This window comes from Rhineura floridana, chromosome 7 (assembly GCF_030035675.1).
Source record: "Rhineura floridana isolate rRhiFlo1 chromosome 7, rRhiFlo1.hap2, whole genome shotgun sequence".
Lineage (NCBI taxonomy): Eukaryota > Metazoa > Chordata > Lepidosauria > Squamata > Rhineuridae > Rhineura > Rhineura floridana.
The window spans coordinates 4,802,848-4,814,858 of NC_084486.1; positions in this window are offsets into that span (position 1 = coordinate 4,802,848).

The window sequence follows — 12,011 nt, forward strand, 5'->3', positions numbered from 1 at the left end:
AGCTTTTGACAAAGTGCCCCATGATATTCTGATTAGCAAGCTAAGTGTGGGCTGGATGAAACAACTATCAGATGGATCCACAATTGGCTCCAGAATTGTACTCAAAGAGTGCTTATCAATGGTTCCTTCTCAAACTGGGTGGAAGTAACGAGTGGGGCACCACAGGGCTCTGTCCTGGGCCCAGTGCTCTTTAACATTTTTATTAACAACTTGGATGAGGAGGTACAAAGCATGCTTATCAAATTTGCAGATGATGCAAAGTTGAGGGGCACAGCTAATACCATGGAAGACAGAAAGAAAATTCAAAGGGACCTTGATGAGCTGGAGCATTGGGCTGAAAACAACAGAATGACATTCAACAGGAATAAATGCAAACTTCTACACCTAGGAAAAAGAAACCAAATGCACAGTTATAAGATGGGGGATACTCGTCTCAGCAGTATGACATGTGAGAAGGATCTTGGAATTGTCGTTGATCACAAGCTGAATATGAGCCAACAGTGTGATGTGGCTGCAAAAAAGGCAAATGCTATATTAGGCTGCATTAACAGAAGTATAGTTTCCAAATCGCGTGAAGTACTAGTTCCCCTCTATTCAGCACTGGTTAGGCCTCATCTTGAATACTGTGTCCAGTTCTGGTCTCCACATTTCAAAAAGGATGAAGACAAACTGGAACAGGTTCAGAGGAGGGCAACAAAGATGATCAGGGGACTGGAAACAAAGCCCTATGAAGAGAGACTGAAAGAACTGGGCATGTTTAGCCTGGAGAAGAGAAGAGTGAGGGGAGATATGATAGCACTCTTCAAGTAATTGAAAGGTTGTTACATAGAGGAGGGCCGGGATCTCTTCTTGATCGTCCCAGAGTGCAGGACACGGAATAATGGGCTCAAGTTGCAGGAAGCCAGATTTTGACTGGACATCAGGAAAAACTTCCTGTTAGAGCCATACGACAATGGAACCAATTACCTAGAGCAGTAGTGGGCTCACCGACACTGGAGGCATTCAAGAGGCAGCTGAACAGCCATCTGTCGGGAATGCTTAGATTTGGATTCCTGCATTGAGCAGTGGGTTGGACTCGATGGCCTTATAGGCCCTTTCCAACTCTACTATTCTATGATTCTATGAATCCCCTTGCAGGGGGTTCCCAAGCCACACCATCCTGCTGGCAATCAGGTGCTTGGAAAACATAGCAATGTGGTTGTTTCTCCCCTCCCCATGGGGGAGTGGGGACAAAGAAGGTGGTATTTCACAGGCATTGAAAGGTACCTCTCACAGGTGACCTGCAAAAACCAGGTTTCTTCTCCTTGCGTTTTGCATATCAGCTGAGAGGAGGATTTCTCTCTCGCACATGATGCCTGTAAAATACAATGGGCACTGCTTGGCAAGTGTTTCTCCTTGCACAGACTCACTGCAGCCAAAACAGAAGGTGCACAGAGATAGAAAGAGGGCTAAGAAGCCGAGCTTGGAAAAGTTACTTTTTTGAACTACAACTCCCATCAGCCCAATCCAGTGGCCATGCTGGCTGGGGCTGATGGGAGTTGTAGTTCAAAAAAGTAACTTTTCCAAGCTCTGCTAAGAAGAGTGGTTGGAGAGCAGGGGTGTAGTTGTCCGGAGTCTTGGGCAGGGTCTTAGACCCCTACCGTTTTTGGGAGCAGGGTCCCAGCAGGGTCCCAAGGCTCCAGTATCCTATGTGCCAGCATGAAAGGGGTGGGTGTTAGCCATTGAGAAGGCTCTTTTCATGCATATTGGCTCCTACGGACTCGTTGTAGGAAAAGGCATTAACAAGGATCTCAATCTCAACCTAACATCAAAAAGGGGGGGTAGCTATGACTATCATGAAGGGACCCTGCACTTCTGAATTTGCCATTATACTACTAGTGGAAAGTGAGGTGAGGTGGCATTTCCCCATAAAAAAAGGGGGCAAAAGAAGACTGCCTGTAAAATACAAGGGGAATTGCTAGTAAAGCAGTTATTTTTCCTTAGATTGCTTTTTGCAGATTGTGAGAAAGTAGAGGGGGAGAGAAACAGCCTCATGAAGAATGAGGCTCCCTGTATTTTACAAGGGGAAGAAACCTACTTTTTGTACATCAGCTGTCAGACGTTTTGTCTCTCGCCGTGATGTCTATAAAATATACCCACTCTTCTTAGCCCTTTGTCTCCCCCCCTCCACTTTCTTCCATTGGCCATTTACATGTATGTTTAATTTAATAGCACTATGGTCACTGCTCCCATTTGGTTCGACAACACTTACATCTCGCACCAGGTCCCGGTCCCGGTCCCCACTGAGGATTAAGTCCAGTGTTGCCGTCCCTCTGGTCGGTTCCATGAGCTCCAAAAAGACCTCTCCAAACTGAGTGAATGGGCAGAAAAATGGCAAATGCAATTCAATATAAACAAGTGTAAAATTATGCATATTGGAGCAAAAAATCTTAATTTCACATACGCTCATGGGGTCTGAACTGGTGGTGACCAACCAGGAGAGAGACCTCAGGGTTGTAGTGGACAGCACGATGAAAATGTCGAACTGGAGTGCTTAGTCTTAGAGGAGAGCATTGATATAGTGAGCATAACGGAGACCTGGTGGAATGGAGAAAACCAGTGGGATACTGTTATCCCTGGATATAAACTATATCGGAAGGACAGGGAAGGACGTATTGGTGGCGATGTCGCTCTATACATGAAAGAAGGCATTGAATCCAGCAAGCTCGTAACCCCAAAAGAGGTGGACTCCTCCACAGAATCATTGTGGGTGGTGATACCATGCCCCAGGAGTGATTTAATACTGGGAACGATCTATCGTCCCCCTGATCAAAATGGTTAGGGAGACTTTGAGATGAGATATGAAATTGAGGAAGCATCCAGACTAGGAAATGTGGTAGTAATGGGTGACTTCAACTACCTGGACATAGACTGGCCGCATATGTGTTCCAGTCACGACAAAGAAGCAAAATTTCTAGATATTCTAAATGACTATGCCCTAGACCAGTTGGTCATGGAACCAATATATGTGCCAATTTTACCAGGGTCCAGTGCCAATGAAACAATACCTTGGTTGTGGCCTCTTGTATTCGTGCTGAGATGGTCTTCAAAGGGGGTTTCCTCCAAATCTCCTCCCATGCCTTGACTTCTATTGTGGTGTTAAGGTCTCCCTCCCAAACCAATCTTAAGCCTTCCGAGCCTCTCATTTCTTTATCAGTCATTAGCTTATAAATCATGGAGGCCACCCCCTTCAGTTTGGTTTGGGCACATAAATGAACATTTATACACCAGTGATAGTGGGTAGGAGCTTTGTCTGCCCACCTTGCTTTCAAAGGTGCATACCTGTAACATCTGAAGCCAATTAAATTTGACACCACATAGTTTTTGTTTTAATGCAGCATCCAAAATGAGGCATCTCTTTTCAAGAGGTTCCTGATTCAGTATAAACCCTTGCCCTCCCATTCTTTAAATTGTGCCAATCTGTCTGGGTGGTAGAAGTCTTTGTGCTGCAGGAATGGAGGGATTCTAGTCGGGCAAATGTGCCCTGCCATCTCTTGCAAACCTTGGACACAATATTGAAACCTTGTCTGACATACGCCCTGAAATGCTGTCAAAGCATTGTGAATTCAAATTTCTTGTCTTAAAATTGAGGAGGGGAAAGATCAAGTACAGATGGAATGTCCCTTTTAAAATTATCAATCAGCAAACCCAGCATACCGTAAAAAACTTAGAAGAAATGGAAAGATAATTGCATTTGGATTCAGAAACTGAAGAGAAAGGGTCAGATGGGAGAACAATAAATTACATAATGACATAGGACCCTCAAATAGACGATCTTCATTAATCTTCAGGAAAAGGAATTAATAAGTAAAGATAAGGACAATGATAAAAGATAAGGTGTACAAATTAAGATCTGGAAGAGAGTGCAGTTTTTGGTTCTTCCTTTCCCCTTCCCCATTTTTTCTTTCCCCTTCTTTTGATTTTGAGTTTTACATTATGTAAATTAAAGGGTGATGGTGCTTAAATGTGTATCTGTAAATATTAATGGCTTGAATCATCCTATTAAAAGAAAAAAACTCTCAGCAAGCCAGTGTTGTTTGTCTCCAGGAAACTCATATTGCAGCAAAAGATCAGAAATATTTGCATAAAATTGGTAAGGGCGCAGTATATAGTTCTTGTGCTGGTTATAAAACAAAAGGCATCACTATTTTAGTATCTTCAGGGGAAACGTGGGAATATCTAGATGTAAAAAAAGACGTCGAAGGAAGGTATGTTATAGTCAAAGGGGTCCTAGAACAGATGAAGTTAACTATAGTGTCCATCTATAGTAATGTCTCAAAAAACATTTTTGTTGTTGAATTGATCAAGGTAATATATGAATTCAGAGAGGGAGTGTTAATACTTTGTGGGGACTTCAATGTAGTAGCAAATTCCAGATGGATAAGTCAAGCAGATGTGATGTTCATATCAAGATTTCCTGACGTTTTAAGAAATTAGCTTGAACATTAGAACATTTCAGAAATCTGGAGACATATCCGTATCAGAGACTATACATTCTACTCCATATGACATAATTCATACTCCAGAATTAACTATATATTCCTATCCCCAGTACTATTGGCTGGCCCATTAAAGGTCAGAGTAGAGACAAAATTAATGTCTGACCACTCACCAGTTACTGTAGAGTGGACTAGATGGTATCAAGGCAAACTTGATAGGATTTGATGTCTTAATTCAATAATATTACAGGAAGATTTTTGGTCTTCTTGGACATTACAAAAGCCTTTGCAAGGGTGGAATGGATGTATTTGGAGTATTAACAGCTATGAACTTTTCTATCAAAAGCAAAACATGGATAAAACTTATATATCAAGCCCCAAAATCACAACTGTAAATTAACAGATATTCGTCCAAAGAGTTGCCCCGCCCCCGCTGGAGCTGTTGGATGCTGGACGCTAAGACCAAGAGGGGGTGCCACTTTTGGTCTCGTGAACGGAGTACCACTTATGTTGCTCTTATGCTAGGTGCAGGAAGACTCACACCATGAACTTTTTAACTGAAGGCGCACCCTTGGAATTGACACAAGCGATACTGTATTCTGAACTTGGTTCTATGACATTGTTTAATTATATTGTTATTGTTATACTGTTATAGTTTTATGATGTTTCTGATATTTTGATGTGTTATATGCTGTATTGTACGTCGCTCAGAGTGGCTGGGAAGTCAGTCAGATGAGTGTCTAACAAATCGAATAAATAAATAAATAAATAAAGGTGAGGTACCAGACAAGGTTGCCCATTATCTCCACTTTTATTTGCTCTAGCGATTGAACCACTGGCTACTGCAATACAATCTCACCCCATTATATCTGATACTGATGCTGGTGTATGTAAATTAAAAATTAGCTTGTATGCAGATGATATTATGCTCTCTTTGGAAAATCCATTCCCCTCACTAAGGTCTTTGATATCATAGATTCTTTTGGAAATATATCAGGATATCAAATAAACAAACAAAAAACCAGAGCTTGGAAAAGTTACTTTTTTGAACTATAACTCCCATCAGCCCCAGCCAGCATGCCCACTGGATTGGGCTGATGGGAGTTGTAGTTCAGAAAAGTAACTTTTCCAAGCTCTGCAAAAAACTGAAATCATACTATTAAATCTGACATATCCTAAGAAAACAAATATTGCTTTAAGACATGGAATGAAGTATACAAGGAAGCTAGTCCAATATTTAGGAATGAAGTTATTCAAGGATGTCAATAAAATATCTAAGGTGAAATATGAAACCTTGATAGGGTAGGTACAACAAGATCTAAATAGGTAGCAAAGGATAAAACTTTCCTGGCTGGCCAAAATCAATGCATTTAAAGTGGTGGTTCTCCCCAGGTTTCTGTTTTTGCTGTCTTTGCTGATTGTTGCAAGAGAGACAAAGAGCTGGCAAAAGCTTTTGAATGATTTTCTCTGGTTAGATAAAAGGCCCAGCATAGATATCTTGACTATGCAGGCTGCTAAACAGGACAATGGATTAGCTCTGCCAAAGTTACAATTATATTATGAGGCAGCACAGCTGCTATGGCTTGGCCTATGGATTATACAAACGTTCAAACATTTCTAAGGTCTCATATGTCACAAGGCATAGGAATTTCCAGGGAGCAAAACAACTGGCAGATTATATAGACTGGGAGCGGAAGGGACTATGTAAATTTGGCCAATTGGTTCAGGATGGTCAAATGAGGACATATTCAAAGTTACCAATGAATGGCATCTGCCATGGTATCAGATGTTTCATATTGGGCATTTTTTGACAACAGAATTAGGTCCAATATTTCATCTGCAACAGACAACTCTATGGGAAAAATGAACTCTTTTAAAAACAGGTTCTGTTATCCATCAATTATAAATTATTGTTAGAGATGAAATTGGTTAATTTAAGAGCTAAAGAACACTAGGAAACAAAAATGGGATTGGAAATATCATAGCAACTTGGACTACAGCCTGGGAACACAATAGAAAATATCACTAGGATGGTTTCTCACACCATAAAGGCTGAATAAAATTTACTCAGTCAATCATAATAAATGTTGGAAACATAAAAGACCTGATGTGATTCAGAAATTTTGGATTGATGTGTTTTATGCAATAACATTGACTATTGGCCAACTGGTACATTGCATGCCACAGCTGGCATTGTCAACTTTATTCTTAGATGACCAAAGTGATCATCATAAAGAATTACCTTCTTGCTAGTTGCATCAGGACAAGCAGTTGTTCAACATTGCAAACACCTAGATGCTTTGTTTAGACATTTGTAAATAAGAGGAATGGTCTCTAGCATATTTGGAAAAGTTAACAAAACAAATGCTTGCAGAAAATGGAGATCAAAATACAGATTACTGAAACGTGGTTTAGCCTTGTTTCCTATGTGAACTTGCAAAATCAAGTGATGCAACTCCAGCATCTCATGTGCAGTTGTGGAGAGGGATGAGACACTTATGCTCCTTGCTTTTGAGTAGCCATGCCTTTGGTCCTTTGTACAAGTGTGAATACCTGCAAAGTGAAAAAAATTCATTGATTAATCTTGCAGGGGGAGGAGAAAGGGGAGGTCGGAAGGAGGGCATTGTTATCTCTTCTTTTTGAAAAACAATCAAACCCATTTTTTTAAAAAATGTTTGAAGTGTAAAGAACAATGCCCATTTATCACGTATGTGGTAGAAATGCTCTTTTGCTAAAGCATGCTGGACACAGATCTTTCATTGCAAGTGTGCAGAATGGTAATAAGAGCAACCTATTAAATATCATATTGCTCTACCTATTAAATATCATAGACTGATATAAATGATAACTGAAGCTATGTAATCTTATTGTTGCAAAGATTATATGGGCTAGAAAATGGAAACACCAAAATGGGCCCACTATATGGGAATGGAAATTAAATTAAAATCTCTTGATATAGCTGCAATGGACAAATTAACTAACTTGGTTTGGAGAACATGACAGAGAAATAATCTATTATTGGAATGCTGGGAATTTAAAAAATGTAAATGTACTGCCTTCAAGTCGATTCTGACTTATGGTGACCCGACGAATAGGGTTTTCATGAGGCTGAGAGGCAGTGACTGGCCCAAGGTCACCCAGTGAGCTTCATGGCCATGTGGGGATTCGAACCCTGGTCTCCCAGGTCGCAGTCCAACGCCTTAACCACTCCCATTTATTATTGGAATATTTATCATCGTAATATCCTGTACCATTTATTTAACTAAATTTTTCCTTTTCCCCACTTTGTCTTATGCTCATGTGTATTTTGTAATGCAGTAATGGAAAACATAGTTTTATTTTGTAAAATCAATAAAAATAATAATTTTAAAAGAACCTCAAAATCAGATGGAGAGGAATGACTTTAAACATATTGTTTCTGAGCCCATCTGTAAGGCAGCTTACAACAATAAAAATTACAAAATACCAACAACACAACAACCATAAAACTAGCAACTCTCACCTCTGCCAAGAGATAATTAATAAAAATACTTAGGCAGACAATTAAAACACTTTCCACAGCTATAACAAACCACAATCCAGACCACAAAACATCAATCACAAATAAGTGCATTGGAGGCTCAGCTTATCTCCACATAGGCTAGGACCTTAAGTTCTTCCTGTCAAAATAAAGCAAGCACCTACAATCCTCAGTTTTTAGCATATGCAACCACCTCAGGCAACAGATTCAGAGGGGGGAGCAGCAGCCTGTTAGCAAGTTCCTCCTAAACCCTCCGCTCAGCCATTGTCTTCTATTGCCACATGGCCTGTCCTGGGCCCCCTAATCTGGCCTGCTGCTACCCCACCACCACTGTTGACGTAAGTTCCAACTATTTGTCCAGTTGGCTTCTGTGCATAGCCATCTTGCCTTCACCAGCAAAATGTCTTGTCCAATAAGATGAATCGGACTTTCTCTGGTTACTCTAGTCACACAGGAATCATTTATGGTATTCCCTGCATCATCTGGATGCATTTGAAAGTCTCAGACAGATGGCTGAAGAATTGCCAGGCAGGAAGGGGGGGGATCTAACACTAATGGTTAGATCACATCCCAAGAGTCTGTAATCTGAGAGTCTGAACTGCTTAGCTGATTGTATTGCACCCCCATAAAAATTAAAGCAGACGTCAAATCTTCAGGATGTAACTTCACTGGAGGCAAAGTTCAGAAGAATATAGTAGAGACTTTGCACCTTGGATGAGAACTATGGAAGTGATTGCCATACACAGTTAATGTCTATTGCCCAAGACATTGTGTTCATGGCTACAATAATGTTACTGGCTGATCTTGCTGGATCACGCCCATCTAGCCCAGCATGCTGTTTTCAGAACAGCCAATCAGATGCTTATGGGAAGCCTGTAAGCAGTGAGTGCAACAGCATTTGTGATTCCCAGCAACTAACATTCCAAGGCATACTGCCTCCAACTGTGGATGTAGAACAGAGGCATCATGGCTAGTAGCCATTGGTAGCCTTGTCCTCCATGAATTTGTCTAATCATCTTTTAAAGTTATCCAAGTTGGTGGCCATCACTGCCTCTTGTGGGAGAAAATTCCATCATTTAACTAGGCACTGTGAAGAAGTGTTTTCTCTGTTCTGAATCTGCAAATGCCAGCTTTATTGAATGACCCTGAGTGTTAGTATTATGAGGGAGAAAAATTACCCACTTTCTCCACATCATGCATGCTCTTTATTATGTCTCTCCTGACTAGTAGTCTTTTTTCTACATTAAAAGGTTCCAAATGTTGTAACCTTTCCACATAGGGGAATTGCTCCAACCCCTTGATTATTTTGGTAGCCCTTTCCAGCTCTCCAATGTCCTTTTTGAGGTGAAGCGACCAGAACTGTACACAACAGTCTAAGTTGTTATGTTCTGTGGATTATAAGGGTATTTGTGGAATTAAGCTCATGCAGTAAACACTAAGCAGTAACTACACTTCAGCTTGGTAGAAATTACATGGAGATTCTGGTATAGGAAAAAATAACAAATGAACTTTATTGTAGGAAATACATTTAGATAGAAAAGACTAACAGTCTATAATTTAGATAGAAAAGACTAACAGACCCAGTGCCTGCAGGAGGAAGGGGACCACCACTGCCCAGGGAAGAAGCAGAGTCGTTTGCTGCTGCTGTTGCTGCTGCCTGCCTGCTTGCTTGCTGCTGCTAAAGCTGCTCGGCTACCACGACTGCCCTCTCCCTGTTGGACTTCTGCTCTGCAGGGGTCATGCCATGCAGGACCAGGCCCCCAGGTACTCAGCCAGCTGTTGCTGTTATCATCCACCTGTCCCTTCCCTGGAGGAGATACATAAGCCGGCTGGCTGAGGTGGCTCCTGCTTTGCAGATTGCCTGTTTTTTTGTGGGACTTGAGTCATGTGCCTGGGAGAGAGGAGTGGGGAGACCTGAGGGGGCCCCAATCAGTGCAGTGATGGGTAGAGGGAGATATGGTGTCGTGAGGACTTGCCAGGTAAGGGGAACGCGGCCCAGGCAGTTAATGGCTGTGCCTTGTTCTGGTCCTCCCCACACCCGCAGGTTTGTTGGTTGCGCAGTTACAGACACACTTGGAGGAAACGGATTACTTAGATCCATTCCAATCGGGTTTCAGGACTGGTCATGGAACGGAAACAGCCTTGGTCGCTCTGGTAGATGATATCAGGAGGGCATTGGACAGGGGTGAATACACCTTCCTTGTCCTCCTGGACCTCTCAGCGGCTGTCGATACCATTGACCACGATATCCTTTTAAATCGCCTAGAGGGATTGGGAATAGGAGGCACTGTCTTGCAGTGGTTCCGTTCCTATCTCTCAGATAGGCAGCAACGGGTGGCATTGGGAGATGAGGTTTCAGACCCTTGGCCTCTTCATTGTGGAGTGCCACAGGGCTCTATCCTCTCTCCCATGCTATTCAACATCTATGTGAAACCGCTGGGGGCTATCATCAGGAGTTTTGGGTTGCAGTGTCATCAGTATGCAGATGACACTCAGCTCTATCTCTCATTTAAGTCCTCACCGGAGTTGGCTGTGAACACCATGTCCAAGTGTCTGGAATCCGTAAGTGGATGGATGGGAGAGAATAGGCTGAAGCTGAACCCTGATAAGACTGAGGTGTTACTCGTGGGAGATAAAAGAAGGTTAGGAATCACTGACCTGGTGCTTAATGGGGTGAGTTTACCCCTGAAGGACCAGGTCCGCAGTCTTGGAGTCATTCTTGACTCCCAGCTGTCCATGGAGGCTCAGATTACAGCAGTGAGCCCGGCAGCTTGGTATCAATTACATCTGATACAGAGACTGCAACCCTACCTTCCTGTTCATCTGCTCCCACGAGTGATACATGCCCTGGTCTCCTCTCGCTTAGACTACTGCAATGCGCTCTACGTGGGGTTACCCTTGAAAATGGTCCGGAAATTACAGCTGGTACAGAATGTGGCGGCACGCTTGATTAAGCAGAGCCGTCGCTGGGATCATATCACCCCAGTGTTATTAGATCTCCACTGGCTACCACTTGTCTACCGGGCCCAGTTCAAGGTGTTGGTGTTGACCTTTAAAACCCTATACGGTTTCAGCCCAGTATATCTGAAGGACCGCCTCCAGAATCACCGAGTATGCCGCCTGACGAGATCAGCCTCACAGGACCTTCTCTCGGTCCCTCCGTGAGAACAGCTAGGCTGGTACGGACCAGAGAGAGGGCATTTTCTATTGTGGCCCCCACCCTCTGGAACTCACTCCCTTTTGATCTCAGACATGCTCCCTCCTTGTCAAGCTTTCACCGAGCCTTAAAGACCTGGCTATTCAGGCAGGCCTACAAGATTGGGAAAGATTAATTCCATGCTGTATGAACTGAAGGATGATTTTTAGTTTAAATTTGGTTGTGTTGATATATATATGTATTGTTTTTATTTCTGTTGTACGTCGCCTAGAGTGTCCCTAACCCGGACAGATAGGCGACTGAAAAATAAAATTTTATTATTATTATTATTTATTGCTCTATCAGCCATCTCTCAGACCTCCAGATGCTGCTCCTAAATGCCAGATCGCTGCATAATAAGATCTCCCTCATTCACGATTTAATTGTGGATGAGGCAGCCGATCTGGCATGTATAGCCGAGACCTGGGTGGGTGAGCAGGGAGGAGTCAGTCTCTTGCAGCTATGTTCGCCAGGGTACCTGGTTCAGCATCACGGTAGACCTGAGGGTCAGGGAGGGGGAGTTGCTGTGGGCTATAGGAGCTCCATCTCCCTCTGCAAGCACCCTTTCCATGTGACCACTGGTCTGGAGTGTTTGCCCCTTGTGTTCGGTCAGCGAGACAGACTGGGGATTCTGTTGGTGTACCGCCCACCCAGCTGCCCAACAGACTCCCTAGCTGAGCTGATGGAGGTGCTCTCGGGTGTACTGTTGAGATCCCCCAGACTGTCGGTTCTGGGGGATGTCAACATCCATGCCGAGGCCACCTTATCCGGGGCGGCTCAGAATTTCATGGTCTCCATGACAACCATGGGACTGTCC